Genomic DNA, 23,209 nt, shown 5'->3' with positions numbered 1-23,209 from the left:
TAAACAGCCCTAGGATTTTTGTATCCTATTTTCTACTTTATATAGATATAGGAGATAAAACACTAAATGCCGTAACATATGGCAACTCCAGCAAAAAAGAAGAGGTCATGTTTAAGTGAAGCTCCAACCACAACTTCCTAGGTGGTACCTAAGAGTGTCATTTAGTTTTTAATAAGTATACAAATATTTACAAGGCTTCTTACCCTTAAGATGCTTCAGGTCGAGCAGTCAGGTAATCGGTTTTCCATCAAACTTTTCTGGAGAGGGAATTATGAAAATTAGTCCTATTTCATTTCATTTTCACCTGGCTGCTCCCTTATTTAACTTGGGTACAGAAGAAAGGAGACTAGCAAAGTATAAAGAAGCACTTATTACAGAGGGCCCCAGATGTGAGTATAATTTATCTAGAACTTAAAACATTTCGACAGAGTGACTATATGCCTGCAGATATGAAGACACACATATGTACTGGAAGCAAACAATAATGAAAACATTTTGTTCAGGGAGGGAGAAGCACAAGAAAGCACATTTCAGCATAAAGGAGAAAACCGACTGAAAACAGAGTAATGGAGAATTAGAAGAAAATCTACGCCAACAAATACACATAGGCTTACCACCTAAGAAAGCAATTTAGAAAAAGATATACAAAAAGATATTTTAAGAGCCCAGAAATTCAACTACTAGTATTTCAATTACTTCCTGAACTCCAGATTTTAGTATCCTTAGCCAGTAATCACTTTTCTCTTTTTTTCCTCTTCTTTTTCAACCAGCCCCACACCGGACTCCCCACATTTCTACAGCCTGCCTCTTTCTCTCCTTCTCTTTCTCTCTCTCTCTCTCTCTCTCTCCCCCTCCCTCCCTCTCTCTCTCTCTATTTATTAAATATTTAGTCAGTGCTCCATATTTTCTATTTATTTATTTATTAAATATTTAGTCAGTGCTCCATACTTTCTAGGCACCAACTAGACCTTAAGCACTGACACACCTGATAAAAACAAAAATCAGTAACAACAGAGTATAGCAGATGCTGTAATGGTGGTAAGCACAGGATATTATAGAAGCACACAGTGAGCGCTGATGTATCCTTGCAACATACGCCTTTGTAAAAAAAAAGGCTTCCCAATGAAGACCAAATATATCTAAAATGTATTTTTCTAACCCCACCCAACTATTCTGTACCATTATAGCATTTCCATCCTTAAAGGACTCAAAACTGGGATTGTCAACTTGAACATGATAGTGAGGATTTTAATTTTTAAAACAAACGAAGGATATATGCAAACAGGTAAGGTGATTCTGACTATTTTACACTTCCTCTATGGGAGTGACTATTAGGCAAACATGAAACACACACTGTACCTGATCCCACACAATAAAGTTTTATCCTCAGAAAAAGCTTTTCAGACTAATGTTTAGACATATAGGTAGAAAAAAGTATCTTTTCTCTTTCTTCAAATTTTATAACATAAGTACATTTTCATACAATGATCTGAGTATGTTAATATCTAACTGAATGTAGTGAATTAAAAAAAATAATTTACAGGTCTTTAATAAACAAAGTGTTTGCCCTTCAACACACCAATTTCTCTCTACTCATGATCACAAGTTACATATTTTTTCAACATCAAATTTTTTTAGTTAAAAATAAAACTCTTTGGCTTCCCTGGTGGCGCAGTGGTTGAGAATCTGCCTGCTAATGCAGGGGACACGGGTTCGAGCCCTTGTCTGGGAGGGTCCCACATGCCGCAGAGCAACTAGGCCTGTGAGCCACAACTACTGAGCCTGCGCGTCTGGAGCCTGTGCTCCGCAACAAGAGAGGCCATGATAGTGAGAGGCCCGCGCACCGTGATGAAGAGTGGCCCCCGCTTGCCACAACTAGAGAAAGCCCTCGCACAGAAACGAAGGCCCAACACAGCAAAAATAATTAATTAATAAACTCCTACCCCCAACATCTTCTTAAATAAATAATAAAAAAATAAAACTCTTAATCAGAAAATAATTCAATGGAGAACCAACAAATTAGGATATCTCTTTACAAAAACAGCAACAAAATTTTCATTCCTGCCAATACTTTCAATTTCACCCCAACTTTATAAATACCAACCAACAGTAAAACTGAAATGGATATAAAAATCAATTTTTGTTTTATTGGATTCATTTACATGCTGCTATGGTCTTAATGTTTATATCCCCCCAAAATTCATGGTGAAATCCTTATCCCTAAAGGTGATGGCATTATTAGTAAGGGGGGCCTTTCGGATGTACTTAAGAGGGTGGAACCCTCATGAAAGGGATTAGTGCCTTATAAAAGAGGCTCCAAAAAGATCCCTAATCCCTTCCACCATGTGATGATTCAAGGGAAAGTCTGAGACCTGGAAGAGGGCCCTCACCCAACCATGGTAGCACCCTGATCCTGAACTTTTAGCCTCTAGAAATAATTTCATTCTTTTTTTAAAAAATTTATTCATTTTTAGCTGTGCTGGGTCTTCGTTGCTGTGCGCAGGCTTTCTCTAGTTGCAGTGAGTGGGGGCTACTCTTTGTTGCAGTGCACGTGCTTCTCATTGCGGTGGCTTCTCTTGTTGTGGAGCACGGGCTCTAGGCACACAGGCTCAGTAGCTGTGGCTCGCAGGCTCTAGAGTGCAGGCTCAGTAGTTGTGGCGCACAGGATTAGTTGCTCCGTGGCAGCTTCCCAGAACAGGGCTCGAATCTGTGTCCCCTGCATTGGCAGGTGGATTCTTAACCACTGCACCACCAAGGACTGTAAGGCCGGATCTTAACAAACAGCACCGCAAAACAGAGGAAAGCTTCAAGTGAGCTTTATTAGGGAGCGCTCCTGGGCGAGGTTCACTGGTCCGAGAGAAAGGGGGCCAGAGAAGTCGTACCCGGCGAGGGTTGGGCAAGATTTTATAGGGGAAGAAGGGAAAGGGGTGTGGTGAATCTGGGAGGGCGCAGGGTATTCCTTATTTGGTGGTCTTTTCCGGTATCCTGGGGGACCGTTAGTCCCGCCCCCTCGAAAGGCGGGAAGGCTGGGCCGGGTTCAAAGTCCCCAGGTCAGTTCCTGGAACTGGGTGGTCCGGAAAGTCTCCAGGTCAGTTTCTGGAACTGGGTGGTCCGGAGAGTTTCGGTCTGATGCAACCTGTGAATCTGATTGTGTTCCCCTGCCTTGGGCCTGTTGGCCTTACAGGGACGTCCCAATTTCGTTCTTTACAAACTAGGCAGGTTTTGGTATTTTGTTATAGCAACCCAAACAGACTAAGACACATGCTCTGCTTTCAGTTTCTGTTGCATATCAGGCCCTGGAAATACTTTCTATCTAGTTCAGTTTTTGACAGGGTTATCAGTGATTTGGTTGCTTGTCAGCAGTTGATCAACAGTAGCAATTTCGAGGAATCTTTTCATATTCAACTCCTTCATTCTAAACCTATATCCAAAAAAAGGCTTGTTTTCTCAGCACCATTCACTGATGAACAGATAATCCTATGTCTTGTAGTTTACCAGGTAAACTGAAAATAAAGAACCTGAAGTCACCCATATTTATAGGTCTTGTAATAAAACCAGCTTCATATATCGATCCAGGAAGTAAAGATATGCCTTCAAAATGTCTCTAACATTCTTACAGTGTCTGCAACAGGAAGTGAGTGCCAAAAGACTCCACTAATATGAAGGATGTCACCTCATACTATGCTCTATGATGAGCAATAACCTAATCATTGAAATGAATCATTTTTTAAAAAGGTTAAAATGAATAAAAACTAAAACATTTCCAAAGTGAAAGGCAAGCCAGAAATCCTCAGGCAGAGAACATAGATTAAATTGAAAATAGGAAAAGTTTTTCAAATGTAATATAATTTTGGTAAGAGTTCATGAAAACTATGCTATTACTCTAAAAGAAAAATTAATGTTCCCATTTCCTTCTACACTTAATGTAGCATCATCTCCTTGACAAAACTTGCACTGTTATACATGGCAGGATCACATATATGTTGAAAAAAATAAGATATAATTGACAAACCATATTTAACTACAAAATAAGGAGATTCAAGTTGCCGTGACATTCTAAAACAGATAAGTGAGACTGGGAAGTTTCCATTCTGTGTAAAATGGAATAAGCACGTTCTACCTTGTTAATCTCACTGAATGAAACTATAAAACCTAGACAGAATAAACTGAGCAGCTAACTGAAAATTAAAAGGTAAGCAATAACAGGTAGATTGGGGAAGAGCCCGAAATCTGATATATTATCAAACTGGTAGTGCGTTTATAATTTCTTCCCCATCCAATTTTCCCTCCAGGCTGGGCTTCATGAAGCCTGAAACCTATAAAGTGACCACTAGTGAGAGAGAGAGCAAGAGAGAGAGAGAGAGAGAGAGAGAGAGAGAGAGAGCGCGCGAAAGCACGCACGTGCACAGGCTAGCACTCTAAGAAAAGCCATCTAGCTCTGCCCAAGGAGTAGGAAAGGGGCCTCCCAATACTCAAGAGTGAAGGAAATCTTTTTTTTTCTTTCTGTTCTTCATTCCCCATGCCCCAGTTCCCAAGCAATCCTGTGGTGGCAACAGTGACAGCAGCAGGGTCAGCAGAAGCCTAAAACTCTAAGGGAAAGGTACCATACTCGCTGACTGAAAAACTCTAGGCTAATCTCATTGATTTTTCTCCTGTCTTCCTGTCATTAGGCTCCAGATGCAACTGTGGAAAGTATACAGCACAGTGGTGTAAACAAAAACTGAGCTTTCTAGCCACAAGACAGAAGTGTGTGGGGGTGTTCTAGGGATCTAGAAAATACCATGGATATAACAGAGAGGAAAGAGCTTGAGACAGTAACCTGTTAAGTTGTTCAAAATGTCCAAAATTACTTGGCATACAGAGAACCAGGAAAATCTCAAACACTCATGGGAAAAGACAACCCACAGAAACCAACACCAGGAAGACACAGATATTACAGCATTGGGTGAATTTTCTGACAAAGATTTAAAGCAGGTAATAAAAATGTTCCAACAAGTAAAATCAAATACTCTTGAAACAAATGGAAAGCTAGAAAATCACAGCAAAGAAATAAAGTGCCGCCAAATGGAAACTTTAGAACTGAAAAACGTAATAACTAAAATAGAAAATACACTGCACAGACTCAATAGCAGAATAGAAAGTCAGTGAACCTGAAAGACAGAGCAACCTAAATTACCCAACATAAACAACAGAGAGAAAAACACAGAAAAAGAAAAAAATCATTAGTGCCTCAGGAAACTGTGGATCAATGCCAAACCCTTTAACATTCTTGTCAAAAGCTCAAGAAGGGGAGGAAAGGAGAGTAATAATAAGAAATAATGGCTGGAAACTCCCCAAATTTGTTGAAAGACATAAACCTCTACATTCAAGGAGCTCATAAACCTCACACAGGATAGTTCCAATGAAATTCATTCCTGGACACACCACAGACAAACTGCTGAAAATTACAAAGGAAAGAAATCTTACAAGTAGATTGAAATAACAATACATTACCTATGTGGGGAAGATAGGTTAATGATTTGAATAACTACTGATTTCTCATTAGAAAGGACACAGGCCAGAAGGAAGTGAAACAACATTCTTAGTTTAAAATGGAAAAGAACTTTAAAAACCTAAAATCTTCAAGCTAGTGAAATTATCCTTAAAGAACAAATGTGAAATCAATGAAACTGAAAACAGAAAAACAAGAAAAAAAAAAAATCAATAAAACCAAAAGCTCATCCTTTGAAAAGATCAATAAAACTGAAACCTCTAGCAAGACTAATTAAGTAGAATAGCACTGAATAGCCCGGTATTATTTAAAGAAACTGCATTTGTAGTTAAAAGTCTTCCAAAAAAGAAACCTCCAGCCCCAGACAATTTCCCTGGTGAATTTTACTAAACATTTCAATAACACAATCACTTCCAGAGTTTGGAAGATAAATACTTCCCAATTCATTTTATGAATCCAGCATTACCATGATACCAAAACCAGACAAAAATAGTACAAGAAAAGAACAAACTGATATACTAGATTTCATCAAAATAAACAATCTGTGATACGTTCATCCACACAGTGGAATACTACTCAGCCACGAAAAGAAATGAACTGGTGTTTCACTCAACAACTTACATGAATCTTAAAGGCAATATATTGAGTGAAAGAAGCCAGTCTCAAAAGATTACCTACTACTGATACATAACTGCATTTATAGGACATTTTCAAAAAGTCAAAACTGTAGTAATGAAGAACCGTTATCAGTGGCTGCCTGGGTCAGGGGAAGGTTAGACTACAAAGATGGCACAAGGCAGTTTTCTGGGAACCATTCTGAATCCTGACTCTGGTGGTAGTAATAAAAATCTATACATGTATTAAAGTTCACAGAACTACATACCCCAAAAAGGTCAATTTTACTATATGTTAATAACTGTTAAAATGTTTTTAAAAGTAAAGACTGACATGAGAGAGCAATCATGGGCTAGAATATAAATCAACTTTCTCAACAAAGGTACTTTTTCACTGACGACTTCACTCATACTCTCAGTCTTTATCACCAACACAGAGACCACCCAAATTACATCACATTTGAGCTTGAGAGGAGGTATCTGAGGGTTCCTGTATTTCTGTAGCACTGAAAAGTCTCACAGACAACACATACCTATTGCTTGGGGAGACACAGAGATTAAAAGCAACAGACACAACTTCACAACCCCACTCAATTCTAAGACAGAACTATAAAAAGAGATCCGTTCTAAGACCCTAGTGATGGTATAGCGCTAGCAGGTTTTTCATTGTATGGGGGAAGACAGGCACTATAGATGACTCCCAGTTGGGTTACTCTTATGTGATAGTTGTCCACTCTATGAGAAGAATATTCCTACAATGCACTACTTTAATTTAAAAAGAAAAATGAGTGCCTTCTACATGCTTGGATAGTTTAACCATAAAGAGTTAGATAAAGAGTTAGATACCATAATAATATGACAGGCTTCCACTATTTCTCCAAATGAGAAACAATTATAGAACAGCAGCATGTTATATGTGCTCTAATAATTTCAATATATATTTATGCAATTCTTCTCTAATAAATCCCACCCCTGCCTAAGGTATGGAGGAGGGAATAGAAGAAGGAAGTGATTATGTAATCTTCATTTGTCTTTGAGATTCTCACCTCCCTGTTCTCAACCCCATTTACTAAAGCACTAATTTAAGTGATAAAGGCAAACCTAAAGCTCTTACATTTTCCCTTCTTTCCATCACCCATTCCTCAACATTTATTACAGGTCTGCTGAAGGCAAGAGTTACAAGTCTGGAAAAGTAGAGTTTACATTTAGAAGATTAAACCTTATGCCTACTAGAGACAAAAAAGCAAAAAGAACAATGAGGTGTTAAGAGACTCACCTCACAACAAACCTCCCAAGAGGACTACAGGAGCCCTTGGGATCAAGAGCAATGTACCCTCATATCTGGGCAGAATAACCAAGAGGAAAGGGGATCCTGGAAGGAAGCAAGGAAGCAGTGAAAGAACTGGAGTCTTTTTATACTTTTATTCTAACGCCAAACAGGAAAACTATAGACCATTTCTTTAATTTAACCTTTAATCTACCTTAGACAGATTCCTGAATTTAAATGGTAATCCCTGTCTACCTACCTCCCAAAAAAGGAGATGGGAAAATTATGTAAGGCACAGGAAACATTCGCAAATAAACAAACAAATCCTAAGAATTAAAGGAGAGGAAACACAATAAAATAATGTACACAAATGCTTGTTACAGAGGAATGGAAATGAATTTCATCTATAGCAGTGGGGGGAAAAGGACAAGGTTCAAAACATTGCTTCTGAAATATTGCTCTGTTCAGTTTAAACAAGATTTTAAAAACCTTACATTACAGAATTTCAAGTCTAGAAATCAGTCTCTCTTTTGCACAGATGTTAAATGTCATTCTTTGACTGGTTCCTCAAGAAATGTCACTTCCTTTGTATTAATCCCTTCCAAATTGTACAAGTTGCTATAGTGAAACTAATACGGGGGGAGGGGGGAGCAACTGTTTTGTATAGTACACAGGACATCCACTCTCTCTTTACTCTAGCCATACCTATTATCAGAATTTCTTAAACTCAGCCTAGGTAGCTATCTCAGAGATAAACACAATTTTATTATGTTATGTAAGTATATGATGAATGTGTTCTCAAATGAATTTTTCACACATAATTAAAGAGGTATTTCACAATCCTACTCCTATGATACACTACTATTCTAACCTAGAAATGTTATTACATACCATGAAAATTTACTTTTAAAAAAAGCAAAAAACAAAAAACCCAACACTTTCTCATGCTAGCATCAGGCATGGGCAGATACTGCGATCCTCTCCGAAATTTAATCTTATTATTAGGGCTTCAAATGCCCCAAGAACTGGACTTTTGGCTGTGATTTTCACACTGTTTCTAGCCATTACTTTCCCTTTTTTTTAAAACACCTTTATTGTAGTATTAATTGCTTTAAAATGTGTGTTAGTTTCTGCTGTATAACAAAGCGAATCAGCTTTATGTATATATATGTCCCCATATCCCCTCCCTCTTGCGTCTCCCTCCCCCCCACCCTCCCTACCCCTCCCCTCTAGGTGGTCACAAAGCACCTCGCTTATCTCCCTGTACTATGCAGCTGCTTCCCACTAGCTATCTATTTTACATTTGGTAGTGTATATAGGTCTATGCCACTCTCTTTGTCCCAGCTTACCCTTCCCCCTCCCTGTGTCCTCAAGTCCATTCTCTACGTGTGCATCTTTATTCCTGTCCTGCCCCTAGGTTCATCAGAGCCACTTTTTTTTTTTAGATTCCATATATATGTTTTAGCATACGGTATTTGTTTTTCTCTTTCTGACTTACTTCACTCTGTATGAGACTCTAGGTCCAGTCACCTAACTACAAATATTTCAATTTTGTTTCGTTTTATGCCTAATATTCCATTTATATATGTGCCACATCTTCTTTATCCATTCACCTGTCACTGGACACTTAGGTTGCTTCCATGTCCTGGCTATTGTAAATAGAGCTGCAATGAACATGTCTCTTGGTACATGTCTCTTTTTGAATTATGGTTTTCTCAGGGTATATGCCCAGTAGTGGGATTGCTGGGTCATATGGTAGTTCTGTTTTTAGTTTTTTAAGGACCCTCCATACTGTTCTCCACAGTGGCTGCATCAATTCACATTCCCACCAACAGTGCAAGAGGATTCCCTTTCTCCACACCCTCTCCAGCATTTATTATTTGTAGATTTTTTGATGATTGCCATTCTGACCAGTGTGAGGTGATACCTCATTGTGGTTCTGATTTGCATTTCTCTAATGATTAGTGATGTTGAACATGCTTTCATGTGTTTGTTGGCAATCTGTATACCTTCTTTGGAGAAATGTCTATTTAGGTCCATTTTTGGATTGGGTTGTTTGTTTTTTTTGATATTGAGCTGCATGAGCTGCTTTGTATATTTTGGAGATTAATCCTTTGTCAGTTGCTTCATTTGCAAATATCTTCTCCCATTCTGAGGGCTGTCTTTTCGTCGTTTATAGTTTCCTTTGCTGTATAAAAGCTTTTAAGTTTCATTAGGTCCCAATTGCTTATTTTTGTTTTTATTTCCCTTACTCTAGGAGGTGGGTCAAAAAGGATCTTGCTGTGATTTATGTCATGGAGTGTTCTGCCTGTTTTCCTCTAAGAGTTTTACAGTGTCTGGCCTTACATTTAGGTCTTTAATCCATTTTGAGTTTATTTTTGTGTATGGTGTTAGGGAGTGTTCTAATTTCATTCTTTTACATGTATTGGTCCATTTTTCCTAGCACCACTTACTGAAGAGACTGTCTTTTCTCCATTGTATATTCTTGCCTCCTTTATCAAAGATAAGGTGGCCATATGTGCATGGATGTATCACTGGACTTTCTATCCTGTTCCACTGATCTATATTTCTGTTTTTGTGCCAGTACCATACTGTCTTGATTACTGTAGCTTTGTAGTATAGTCTGAAGTCAGGGAGCCTGATTCCTCCAGCTTCGTTTTTCTTTCTTAAGACTGCATTGGCTATTCGGGATCTTTTGTGTTTCCATACAAATTGTGAAATTTTTTGTTCTATTTCTGTGAAAAATACCATTGGTAATTTGATAGGGATTGCACTGAATCTGTAGATTGCTTTAGGTAGTACAGTCATTTTCACAATGTTGATTCTTCCAATCCCAGAACATGGTATATCTCTCCATCTGTTTGTATCACCTTTAATTTCTTTCATCAGTATCTTATAGTTTTCTGCGTTACAGGTCTTTTGTCTCCCTAGGTATGTGATACTTCTTGCTGCCAACGGTAAATAGGAGTGTTTCCTTAATTTCTCTTTCAGATTTTTCAGTGTTAGTGTATAGGAATGCAAGAGATTTCTGTGCATTAATTTTGTATCTTGCTACTTTACCAAATTCATTGATTAGCTCTAGTGTTTTCTGGTAGCATCTTTAGGATTCTCTATGTATAGCATCATGTCATCTGCAAACAGTAGACAGTTTTACTTCTTTTCCAATATGGATTCCTTTTATTTCTTTTTCTCTGATTGCTGTGGCTAAAACTTCCAAAACTATGTTGAATAATAGCAGTAAGAGTGGGCAACCTTGTCTTGTTCCTGATCTTAGAGGAAATGGTTTCATTTTTTTCACCATTGAGAATGATGTTGGCTGTGGGTTTGTCATATATGGCCTTTATTATGTTGAGGTAGGTTCCCTCTATGCCTACTTTTTGGAGGTTTTTTTCATAAATGGGTGTTGAATTTTGTCAAAAACTTTTTCTGCATCTACTGAGATGATCGTATGGTTTTTATCCTTCAATTTGTTAAAATGGTGTATCACATTGAATGACTTGCATATACTGAAGAATCCTTGCATTCCTGGGATAAACCCCACTTGATCATGGTGTATGATCCTTTTAATGTACTGTTGGATTCTGTTTGTTAGTATTTTATTGAGGAATTTTGTCTCTATGTTCATCAGTGATATTGGCCTGTAGTTTTTTTTTGTGACACCTTTGTCTGGTTTTGGTATCAGGGTGACGGTGGCCTTGTAGAATGAGTTCGGGAGTGTTCCTCCCTCTGCTATATTTTGGAAGAGTTTGAGAAGGAAAGGTGTTAGCTCTTCTCTAAATGTTTGATAGAATTCGCCTGTGAAGCCATCTGGTCCTGGTCTAGCCATTACTTTCTGATATATCATAAGTTATCTCATTTAACTGTTAGAGTATTTTTTGAAGAAGGTATCTCCATTTTACATACAGTGAAATTAAGTAGCTTGTCCAAGGTCGCAAAGCCAGTGGTAAGTAGTAGGATTGGAACTCACCAGCCTTTTGCCAGAAAATAAAACAAATATTAATCCAAGTCACTAAATATTAAAAATATTCAAACAGTGAGAAGCAGTAACACCCTTAATGACTCAAATGACTACAAAATTGTTAAGCTGTGATCTGCCTTATTCACTATATAACCCAGGATCCAGCACCATGCCTTCAAATGAGTGCCCAATAAACAGCTTTGAATGAATGATTTATTAATATGTATAATAACCTTAGATAATATTTACTCAACACATTTGTCAGGCATGATTTTAAGCTAAATATATAAATAAGTTATGCTCCATGGGGAAGAAAGTAACACTTTAGAAATGAATAGGAAGACAGAGGTTCTCAGCAGGTAAATAGTAACTATATTTTAAAAAAAATGGAAATTTCAGAAGTGAAAAACACAATGTCTGAAATAAGATCTCAACAACAGGATGGAAATGCAAAGGAATGAGTCAGTGAATATGAAGATACAATAGAAGTGATCTAATTTGAAGAGTAGAGATATAAAAGACTGAAGGAAAATGAAGAGTCTCAGGGTCCTATGGACAATATCCAAAGTTCTAATCATGTCCAGAAAAAGGAGAAAGAGATTGGAACAGGAAAACATATTTGAAGAAATAATGTCCAAAAAAACCTCCCTAACTTGGTGAAAGGCACAAATTTTAAAATTGACAGAGTTTTGTGTGCATCAAATAAGACTAACTCAAAAGAAAAATGAAATGAAAATGGAAAAGATATTTCAGTGAAGAAAAACTAAGAAAATTTATCACCAGTAGGGCTACTTTAAAAGACAGGCTAAAGGAAGTGCTTCAGGCTGAAGAGAAATGACACGAGAGAAAACTGAAGTTTCATTAACAAAGAGCAACAACAAAATAGTAACTATTTAGGAATATTTAAGAAACTACCTTTTCTCCTCTAAAGTCCTTTTAAAAAGTATATGATTATTGAAAGCAAAAATTTCCTAATTGTCTAATGGGGTTTTCATTTCATTGCACGTGTTAATACATATAACAACATAAGATAAATGTCACTGTGGAATTAATTATAGGGCTTCTACATTTACTTCAACCAGTAAATATGAATTCTAAGTAAATCCTCTGGCATATATATTAGGATCCCTAGAGCAGTACTGTGCAACAGAAATGTAATGTGAGCTGCACATGTAATTTAAAATTTTCTAGTAGCCATATTTTAAAAGTTAAAACAGATAAAATCAATTCAGTAAATTTTACTAACCCTATTATGTCCAAATACTAATACTGCAACATATAATCCATAAAAAATATATTAAATGAGACATTTTATATTATTTTGTGGTAGTAAATCTTTTAAATCTAGTGTGTATTTTATATTTACTGCACACTTCAATTCAAACTAGGCACATTTCAAGTTGTCAAGAGAAGATCTCAAGCAACCACTAAAAGATAATGCAAAGAGATGCAGCCCAAAAAAAGGGCCAAAGATAAATTTAAAGTAGAATACTAAAATATATTCACCTAGTCCAAAAAAGGCAGTAAATGGGGAACAGAGGAACATATCATATCAATAATTACATTAAATGTAAATAATCTATATATACCAATTAAGAGATTGTCAGAATGGATTGTTAAAAAGACTGACTTACTTGGATCCACCTTCTAGAGTAATGAACATAAAAACACACAGAATGGGAGAAAATATTTGCAAAAGATGCAACAAGCAAGGGATTAATCTACAAAATATACAAACAGCTCTTGCAGCTCAATATCAAGAAAACAACCCAATCAAAAAATGGGCAGAAGATCTAAACAGACATTTCTCCAAAGACATACAGATGGCCAATTGGCACATGAAAAGATGCTCAACATCGCTAAGCATTAGAAAAATGCAAATTAAAACTACAATGACCTCACACTGGTCAGAATGCCCATCAGCAAAAAGTCTACAAACAGGAGAAGGTGTGGAGAAAAGGGAACCCTCCTACACTGTTGGTAGGAATGTAAATTGGTATAGCCACTACGGAGAACAGTATAAGATTCCTTAAGAAACTAAAAATAGAGCTGCCACATAATCCAGCAATCGCACCCCTGGGCATGTATCCAGAGAAAACCATAATTCAAAAAGATACATAAACCCCAATGTTCACTGCAGCACTATTTACAATAGCCAAGACATAGAAGCACCTAATGTCCATCGACAGAGGAATGAATAAAGAAGACGTGGTACATGTATGCAATGGAATATTACTCAGCCATTAAAAAAGAATGAAATAATGCCATTTGCAGCAACATGGATGGACCTAGAGATTATCATACTAAGTGAAGTCAGACAGAGAAAGACATATATCACTTATATGTGGAATCTTAAAAAATGATACAAATGAACATATTTACAAAACAGAAACAGACTCACAGACTCAGAAAACAAACTTATGGTTACCAAAGGGGAAAGGTTGGGGGTGGGGAAAGGATAAATTAGGAAGTTGGGGTTAACATATACATACTACTGTATATAAAACAGATAATCAACAAAGATCTACTGTATAGCACAAGGAACTCTACTCAATACTCTGTAATAACCTATATGGGAAAAGACTCTGAAAAAGAATAGATATATGTATATGTTAAAAAAAAAAAAAAAAGCCCTAGGATAAGAATGAAAAAAAGGCAGTAAATGGGGAACAAAGGAGCATACCATATCAATAATTACATTAAATTCAAATAATCTAAATACATCAATTAAGAGATTGTCAGATTGGATTGTTAAAAAGACTGACATGCTGTCTGCAAGAAATTCACTTTATTTTCTTTTTCCAGGAAAGTAAATTTTTATTGAGCTCCATGGCTGCCTTCAGGAACAGCCAGGAGGGAATCATGACATCATGGGGCGGGATGGGGGGAGAAACTCACTTTAAACATAAGGACATAGTAAATAAAAGTACGGAAATAAAAGTATGGGGAAAAATTACATCATGCAAGTAATAATCAAAGAAAGTTGGAATGGCTACATTAATATGAAACATACTATAAACTTCTTTTAAGGGCTTGATTGAATTTGTTTCTCCTTCATGTTCTGTTTCAGTTTTATCTAATTCTGTAGCAGTTTTGAAACAATAAAGATATTTTGTTTCATGCATCTTCCTCATATTACTCATGTTTACATCCAAGTAACTGGACATGTACAACAGTTCCTAAAGAAATATGGCCTAAATCATTAAAGCTGTCCTATCTGAAGCCTTTTTTTTTCCCCCTAATAAATTCATTCATTTATTTATTTTTGGCTGCATTGGATCTTCGTTGCTGCGCGCGGGCTTTCTCTAGTTGTGGTGAGCAGGGGCTACTCTTCGTTGCAGTGTGCGGGCTTCTCACTGCGGTGGCTTCTCTTGTTGCAGAGCACAGGCTCTAGGCACGCGGGCTTCAGTAGTTGTGATGCGTGGGCTGCAGTAGTTGTGGCTCGAGGGCTCTAGAGTGCAGGCTTAGGAGTTGTGGTGCATGGGCTTAGGTGCTCCGCATCATGTGGGATCTTCCCAGACCAGGGCTCAAATCCGTGTCCCCTGCATTGGCAGGCAGATTCTTAACCACTGCACCACCAGGGAAGCCCCTAAAGAAGGCTTTTCTATGATAAGGTTTTCAGGTGAATGACAGCTTACAAAATTTTAAGTTATTAATATTTTATCCCCAGTTAGAACAGTAGTTTAAAGAAACAATTTTCTTGACAGGCCATCCAGGCATACAAAATATTTATGTTAACAAATCATGTATCATTTGTAAGCTGTTTCACTGATCCCAGAGAATTTTCAAAGCAATGTTGCTGTGGCTGCTCTTTTCAATGTTTATATTTCTGTTCCTGTTTACTTTAAGCTGCTGAACTACTACTATGGTTAGCGTATTGGGCCTGGCATTGGACTACAAAGAAAGATTAAGATACTTTATCCTTTCAAAAAGTGGAAGTGCAAAAATAGGATACAAAAGATGAACAACAAAATAGCATATGCTAAGTGCCAAATGTGAGGTACAGGTCACTTTTCAGGACTAATTTAGTCAGAATTCATTTAGGAAACTAATAGAAGATAAGGGCAAAGACATAATTATGGGCCAGAATGTAAAGGGACTTAAAGTTTAAGTCCAAGGTAGGACTTAAATTGTGTTTTGTAAAAAGTAGAGAATCACTAAGGAAACGTCCACCTCTCTCTCACTTATCTATTTTGAGAGTAGCTTCTGAGATGTTTAAATTGGGAGTTTTGAAAATAATCCAGCAGCAGAAAGGGGGGAAAGTGAGGAAGCTATGGAAAACTAGTTAGGAAAAAATACAAACAACACTGGGGAGCAATAAAGAAGGCCTGATTAGGACTAAGCTCCCCAAGAGCAAAGGCCATGTTTCATCCCCAGACCTAATAGACACACAGATATCAACAAACCTGTAGCACAGAACTAAAGGTAGAGAGAATGCCTTCTTTATATCAGGAAATGAACTGAATACTCTGGCACACCTTTGCACATTTAACCCTCAAAACACATACCACAGTACATTCTAAGAATTAAAACACCACCAAGATTCAATACTAGAACACTGCTAAAAAGGCTTGAAAATCACTCACTAAACAGAGCTAACTTAAGGGGATGAAAGATAGAGATGGAGTTAGCTGCTATTACCACTGGACTCAGGTAAATGCTACTTAAAATTAAAATAGGTGAGGAAACTGGGACATTGATTAAGTCACCTAGGAAAGGTGACAATCAGTAGTATACGGGACAATCAGCATTCAAAGCCAGGTCGGATTGACTCCAAAACCTGTATACAAAAGAACTCAACTAATTTTTACCTTACTACTAAAATTACATTAAGAAGACTCTCTCAAAAGTATATCTGAGAACTCTAAGGTAAAAGGAAAAATGAGGAGGAAGATCAGTCTTATCACTAAGAGATGTGAGAATCTCAAGGGGGGTTAAATTAAAAGTTGAGAACATATCTGGTCATTAATTTTCACTATAACTTTTGATGTAATAATCTTTTGTAAAAACAAGTAACTATAATCCTTAAAAGAACATGTCTGTATGCTGCTATTCTTCCTGGATTTGTGGGAACCCAACTCTGTGACCAAGGTGTCCTCATGAGGGATGGTGAAAGAACCCAGAGTGAGGTACTAGAACTCAAGCAGAATGGCAAGATGCTCTCTGCATGAGGTATAAGAGAAGCCTGGAATGAGGAATGCATCCTGGCACAAGGTGTCAGAGCCAAAGTAGAGTGAAAATGTTATGCAAGACGGGGGGAGAAAGCAGCAGTGGCAATGGGAAACTGGTTACATACCAGGGATTGATCATCTAAGTAAATACACTAAGGATGATAATGGGAGCTAGGCTATTCCTTTTAAAAGAAAGTAGTTACAAATTTTGAGGAGGAGAAAACTAAAGCAAACACTGTGTACTGAAATTGGAGAAACTGGTACCAACTCATGGTTTTTTACATATAGATGGAGACATAAATACAGCGCTTGGTTTCTAAATTCCTTTCTCCACTAAAAGAAACCACTCCTTGGAGAAATGGTTGATTCCAGGGCTGTGGCAAGGAAAGTTTAAGGTGAGCCTGGAACATTTTCTTGTGTCAAAAAGTAAGGAAGTGCTCAAAGCAAGTCAAAAGAACACAGAAACTAGCTTGAAGGGGCTTTTGGTCCCTGGCCAAAGCTGGGACAATTTGAGAATCAACAAATAGCAAGTTTGATAAGGAATGGGCTTAATATGGTCTCAAAATACTTCCCCACAAAGTACTTATTAATTACTAAGACAGGAAAAAAACTTGCCAGTGAAGAAGCTTGGGAGACTTCACCTTAATTAAGTGATCAAAGTGCACATCATCAGTAAGGGGACAAACAGAAACTGTTATTATGCCATCTGATAGGATGCCACGAGAAAACAGTACCATCACTGTGATACTCCTACCAAGAAATGCACAATCTGAATCCAATCATGAAGAAGTATCAGGCAAATCCAAATAGAGAGAAATTTTACAACAAAACTGACCTGTAATCTTTCCAAGTGTCAAGATCATGAAAATCAATAAAAGGCTAAGGAATTGTTCTAGGTTGAAGGACATTACAATTAAATGAATGCAACACAAAATTCTGAACTGGATCATTTTGTTATAGAGGAAATTACTGTGAAAACTGGCAAAACTTGGATGAAGTTTGAGGGTTATATGGTAGTAATATAGCAAGGTTAATTTCCTAATTTTAATATTGTTTATGTAACAGAAAGAAAGTCCTTGTCCTTGTTTGGGGTGATGAGACTGCATCTGCAACTTCCTCTCAAATAGCTTTGGGGGAAAAGTTCTTTGCACTGCACTTGGAACTTTTCTGAAAGTTTGAGATTGTTTAAAAAAAAGGGAGGAAAAGAAGATTACTTACAAATATTCATTTACAGCATCTAAAACTAGAATATAAGCAAAACAGTACTCCTTTCAAATGAGGAATATGTGTTTCCATCTCTAATAAGAAAAGGCTCTCCTTTATTATTCATGGGATTCTTTTGATCTATATCTGCACTGTCCAACACAGTACCACTATTCTGTTCCCCGACTGCACTGGCTACATTTCAAGTGTTCAACAGCCACTATCTACTACAGTTACTATCAGCTACTATATTGGGCAGCAGAGATACAGAACACTTCCATCATCACAGCAAGTTCTACTACTAGACAACACTGATGCAGAGTTTGGGAGGTCAACTGACGTAACGACTAACTAAAGGCCAAAGAGTCAGATGGACTTGGGTATAGATTCTTTTTGTTTTTGTTTGTTTTTTTTGGTACGCGGGCCTCTCACAGCTGTGGCCTCTCCCGTTGCGGAGCACAGGCTCCGGACGCGCAGGCCCAGCGGCCGTGGCCCACGGGCCCAGCCGCTCCGCGGCACGCGGGATCCTCCCGGACCGGGGCACGAACCCACGTCCCCTGCATCGGCAGGCGAACTCTCAACTACTGCGCCACCAAGGAAGCCCTGGGTATAGATTCTTTGCAAGTGCTCTGACACTTAGCAAGTCATCTGACTTCTTAACTTCTCCAGAGCCTCAGACTCCTTTCTGTAAAATGGATTAAATACAACCAATACTGCAAGGCTGCTGAAAAGATCAAATGAAAATTCACGCAAGATGTCTAGAACAGAGTGTTTGGCACACAGTAAATATCTGATAAACATTGGGTCTCTTCTGTAATGTGAGTAGATAATTTCTTAATCTTTGATCCCAGTACTTTTAGATCTAGTTATGCAATTACTAGAGCATTGGTTTAAAAATAAGTTTACTATCCTGCTTGTTCAAAAACCCAATGAGCGCCATGTTGTTAAACGTAAACAAAAATCTTTTTTTTTTTTTTTGGCCATGCCAGGCAGCTTGTGGGACTTTAGTTCCCGGACCAGGGATCGAACCCGGGCCCTCTGCAGTGAGAGTGTGGAGGGCTAACCACTGGACTGCTAGGGGATTCCCCAAAGAAAAATCTTTCAGCTCTGACCTTATTCAACTCTCATCATCACTTGACTACTGACTACTCTCCCCTTGAAATACTCTCTTCCTTTGGTTTCTGTAATACCACACTCACCTCCTCTCTGACCTTCACAGTATTCTTTGGGAGCTCACATTCCTCCAACAAACTTTTTTCTTCTTTTTTTTTTTTAATGTTAGAGGCCACTGTGATTCCATTTTAGCATCTCTTTTTTCCAAGTTATATTAGCAGTTTATGCAAAAGAATGAGACTTGCATAGTCTCAAGTTTCAAACCACAATTACTATTTTTAATGTTTTCTAGCTGAAAGCATGTTAATTCATTACCTATTTGTTAAGTATCTACTGTGCGTCAGACATTGTTCAGTGTTTGGGGACAAAACAGTGACCCAAACTGACAAACCCCATTCTCATAGAACTTGCATTTGAGTAAAGAAAAAAATATAATAAACTTAAGTTAGTAAATTCTACAGTATCTTGGAAAGTGTTAAGTGCTATGGAGAAAAATCTGGCTTAAAAAGGGCTAAGAAATGTGGGAGGAGGGTCTGTGTTTTACGGAGTAGTCAAAGAACACTTCACTAGTAGAGTAGAAGTGTGGCTACAGAAAGAGTGAAGTAATAAAGTCAGAGAGGATGAAGAGACTCAAAAGGCTCAGAGCCTGGGAGACCATAATAAGGATTATGGATTTTACTACTACTGAGAAGGGAAGCCATTTGCGAAGAGAAGTGACATGATCTGATACGTTTTATCAGGATCACTCTGGCCGTTGAGTGTTAAAGATTCTAGGTGAAGAAAGGTCATGGTCAAACCTTTTAGGACATTATTTTGTGAGAGATGACAATGCTGTTTTTAAATTTTATATTGAACTTTTACGTGCTTAAGTACTAGGAATTACAAAGCCACGGCTTTAAATAAGAAACGCAAGGGCTTCCCTGGTGGCGCAGTGGTTGAGAATCTGCCTGCGAATGCAGGGGACACGGGTTCGAGCCCTGGTCTGGGAAGATCCCACATGCCGCGGAGCAACTGGGCCTGTGAGCCACAATTACTGAGCCTGCGCTCCACAGAGAACAAGAGAGGCAACGATAGTGAGAGGCCCACGCACGGCGATGAAGAGTGGACCCCGCTTGCCACAACTAGAGAAAGCCCTCACACAGAAACGAAGACCCAACACAGCCATAAATAAATTAATTAATTTAAAAAAAAAAAAAAAAAAAAGAAACGCAAGGACCACAACAATGCAAAGATGAGTCTTGGGAACAGCAATAAAATGATAAAGAGTATTTTAACTCTAGGCTCTAGTCAGTGCTACTAAAAGTTAGCCCTCGGATGCAAGATAAGATATTAACTTACTCTTCAGGACAGAGGATACAATTAAGATTATTTCACTGGGGCTTCCCTGGTGGCGCAGTGGTTAAGAATCCGCCTGCCAATGCAGGGGATGTGGGTTTGAGCCCTGGTCTGGGAAGATCCCACATGCCGCGGAGCAACTAAGCCCGTGCGCCATAACTACTGAGCCTGCGCTCTAGAGCCCACAAGCCGCAACTACTGAGCCCGCGTGCCACAACTACTGAAGCCCGCGCACCTAGAGCCCGTGCCCTGCAACAAGAGAAGCCACAGCGTTGAGAAGCCCGCGCACCGCAATTAAGAGTAGCCCCTACTCGTCACAACTAGAGAAAGCCTGTGAGCAGCAATGAAAACCCAACGCAGCCAAAAATAAAATAAATTAATTAAAAAAAGAAAAGATTATTTCAGTGGGCAAGGTAAGTCAAGATCCAACTTACATCACTAAAAGACAAGGGTAAATGATGGCAGAGCTTACTAAAAGGCAGTTACAATGAAAATTATTCTAGGGCTGATTCTTTATTACTTTTATGCCTGCCACTCTCCTTAGTAAGGTTTTACAACTATTTCTCACTGATGAAACTAAAAAAAAAAACAAGTTCTGTATTAGGTAGATGAGTAGGATAGTTCTGCACTCTCTTATTACTAAAAGATGCTACTGATGAATCAACATCATGTAACAGCATTGATTCATCCTATCTCTGATTAACAGCACAGCTTTTAAAGAAAATTGCTTACTTTTAAAGAAAATTGCTTAAAGTATTGGTTAGCCCCCAAGAATTATGGGGAAGCTGAATGATCTCTGAAAAGTTTCAATCTTAACCCAAGAACCCCATTACCACTGCCTAAAGGCATACAAAAAAATTTCTCCATGACATATGTTTCAGGCAGCATATTTAGGAACAATTTTCCATTTTCTTCCACAGTTCTTTTCCCCCTTAACATAGTGAAGAGTGTCTTTACAGCATGAATACACTTAGAGTAAGCAGACATCCAAATCTTACCCAGCCAAAAACTTAAGATGTACTCAAATTATCAGGCAAAAAGGTCACTATCTGAATGTAAAATGGAATGATTATTACTATACTTGCAAGCACCAAAAAATAATACAGCGAAAAAATGCAGTTACAAGAATTTCTAATTTTTTTTAAAAAACCTTCATAATGCATAAACAAAATACAAAGTAAATTCAGATTATCTTTGATAGGATAGTATAAGACAAAAGAAATCCAAAGACAGTTTCATTTCTTCTGCCCAGTAAGTTAAACAACAAAAACAAAAGTCCCACGAACTTTTTACTGAAGCTCTTAGCCAAGAGCAAAAAAAGTGAAATGATTAAGCCAACTGCCAAAGAAACAGGAAAGAGAAAGCAACAGTCTGGAAAAAGACTTGATTACATATCAAAATTTTAATACCAATAAAACACAAAAACGACCAGTTATTTAAGAATGTACTTCAATACCTTTCTACTGAGGTAAGTGGTCATATGTATGAATTAGCTTCTCTCTTAAAATGAAAGAAATGCATCTATTAAACATGCTCTTTCCAATATTCAGTGAATTTCCCAAATTGGGAAAATTTTAGGACAGCATCTACTAGCCAAAGCATTACATTAAAAACGTTTTGGTCAGTTTTGCCTAAAAATCTTAGTTCACTAGTAGTATGACAAAGATGTTAAAATGCAATCCAAAATGAATGAAAAACGCTCACCTCGTAGACACTTTATGTAATGCGGTACCAGAAATACTTTGAGGATATTTTAAAATTCCGCATTCGAGTCTGAATGTTTTAATCAACTACTCTAAAACAGGCGCTTACTTTTAGAACAATTTTTCAAAATGGGGAGCAAGACGGCCAGCCATCTCTAAGATTTGACTTCAACGGTTCAAAATTCCTAGTATCTGAGGAGGGGCGACTGGTGCAGCTAAGTTTAGATCTCCCGGCCCTTTTGTTGTCAGTCCAGGAAATTGGTTTAAAAATCGGCGGTGGGAGAAGAGTTTGATATTCAGGGCATGGGGTAAACGCGGATGCTCAGAAGCGCCGGCACTTCCCTAGTCGCGCACTCCGAGAGGTCACGGCGCAGTAAAGTTTGGTTTCACAAGCTGGCTTGGACGCTATTGACAAAAGCAAAGTCTCCCAAGTCAAGCGGGCGCGGGGGTCAGGGAGCGCCCGGAAGCCCAGAAGGACACGTTTCCCCGGAGGGAGGGGGTGGACGTGTAGCGACCCTGTAGCTGAGCCTCTAGCCTCAACCCTCTCCCCCAGGACCCCCGGGCGGGTACGGGCTGCGCCGGCGGAGGCGGCGGGAGGCGGGTAGGCCACAAGGAGGAAATGGGACGGGGTACCGACAGCTGGGCGGCGGCGGCCGAAACGGGGCCGCCCTCGTGGGGTGGCGAGAGGGAAGGGGGGGCCCTCCCCGCCGCAGCTTTCCCCGCTTCGAGAAGCGGCTTCAACTTTCCTCCGTGCGCAGAACGCCGCCTGGGCCGCGCGGATTCCGAAACTTTGTCCGCCCTCCCGTCGCCCCGGGCCCGCTCACCGGCTCTGCGCCGGCCCGTAACCCCCACCCTGCCCCGACAGCTGCCCGCGCCCGTCCACCCCCAGGGTCGGCCCGTGTTTACCTCCGACTGAGATCGAGGCGCTGGCTCCGGCGGCGGCGGCCCCACTGCAAGTCCCTAGGTCCCCGTCACGCCGCCGCCAAGTTCCCCAACATGGACTCCTTCGTCCGCTTTGAGGTGTTCCGGGGGCCGCTGGGGCGCCGGCTCTGCTGCCTGGGGCGGGTGGCAGCGGCGGAGCAGGGAGCGGACCCGGGCTGCGCGGCTCCGCGCGGCTTGCGCCACCGCTGCTCCCCCTCCCCCCGCCTCGTCTGGCCTCCTCCCTCCCCGCTCCGCGCGTCCTCTTCCCCCTCACCCCCCGCTCCGCTCCTATCCACTCAGCCGCGCCACCACAGGCCGGCGCGCTACGGTGACGCCGGCGGCGGCGGCTGCGGCGGCGGCGGCGGCGGGACCCTCCGCGCTTGCCCTAACTCGCTCGCTCTGGCCCTGCGCGCACGGCCGCAGCGCTCAACCG

General features: G+C 39.4%; 1 protein-coding gene across 6 annotated transcripts in view; it reads right to left on the bottom strand.

Moving 5' to 3' along the window:
• The window catches only part of SCAF11 (SR-related CTD associated factor 11), a 74,035-nt gene extending 51,026 nt beyond the window's left edge, over window positions 1-23,009 (bottom strand). For 4 of the 6 annotated variants that reach the window (XM_032644546.1, XM_032644548.1, XM_032644549.1 and 1 more), the window contains exons 1-2: window positions 22,762-23,003; window positions 204-257 (exon numbers count right to left, since the gene is read on the bottom strand). The gene's annotated coding sequence lies outside the window, so the exon portion shown is untranslated. Of the gene's footprint in view, window positions 1-203; window positions 258-22,761 lie in introns of all 6 variants that reach the window. The other 2 variants (XM_032644551.1, XM_032644547.1) reach the window with 2 other exon arrangements.
• Between the last annotated feature and the right edge of the window lie 200 nt (window positions 23,010-23,209).

This window comes from Phocoena sinus, chromosome 10 (genome assembly GCF_008692025.1).
Source record: "Phocoena sinus isolate mPhoSin1 chromosome 10, mPhoSin1.pri, whole genome shotgun sequence".
Lineage (NCBI taxonomy): Eukaryota > Metazoa > Chordata > Mammalia > Artiodactyla > Phocoenidae > Phocoena > Phocoena sinus.
This window is presented reverse-complemented; position numbering and strand designations above follow the sequence as displayed.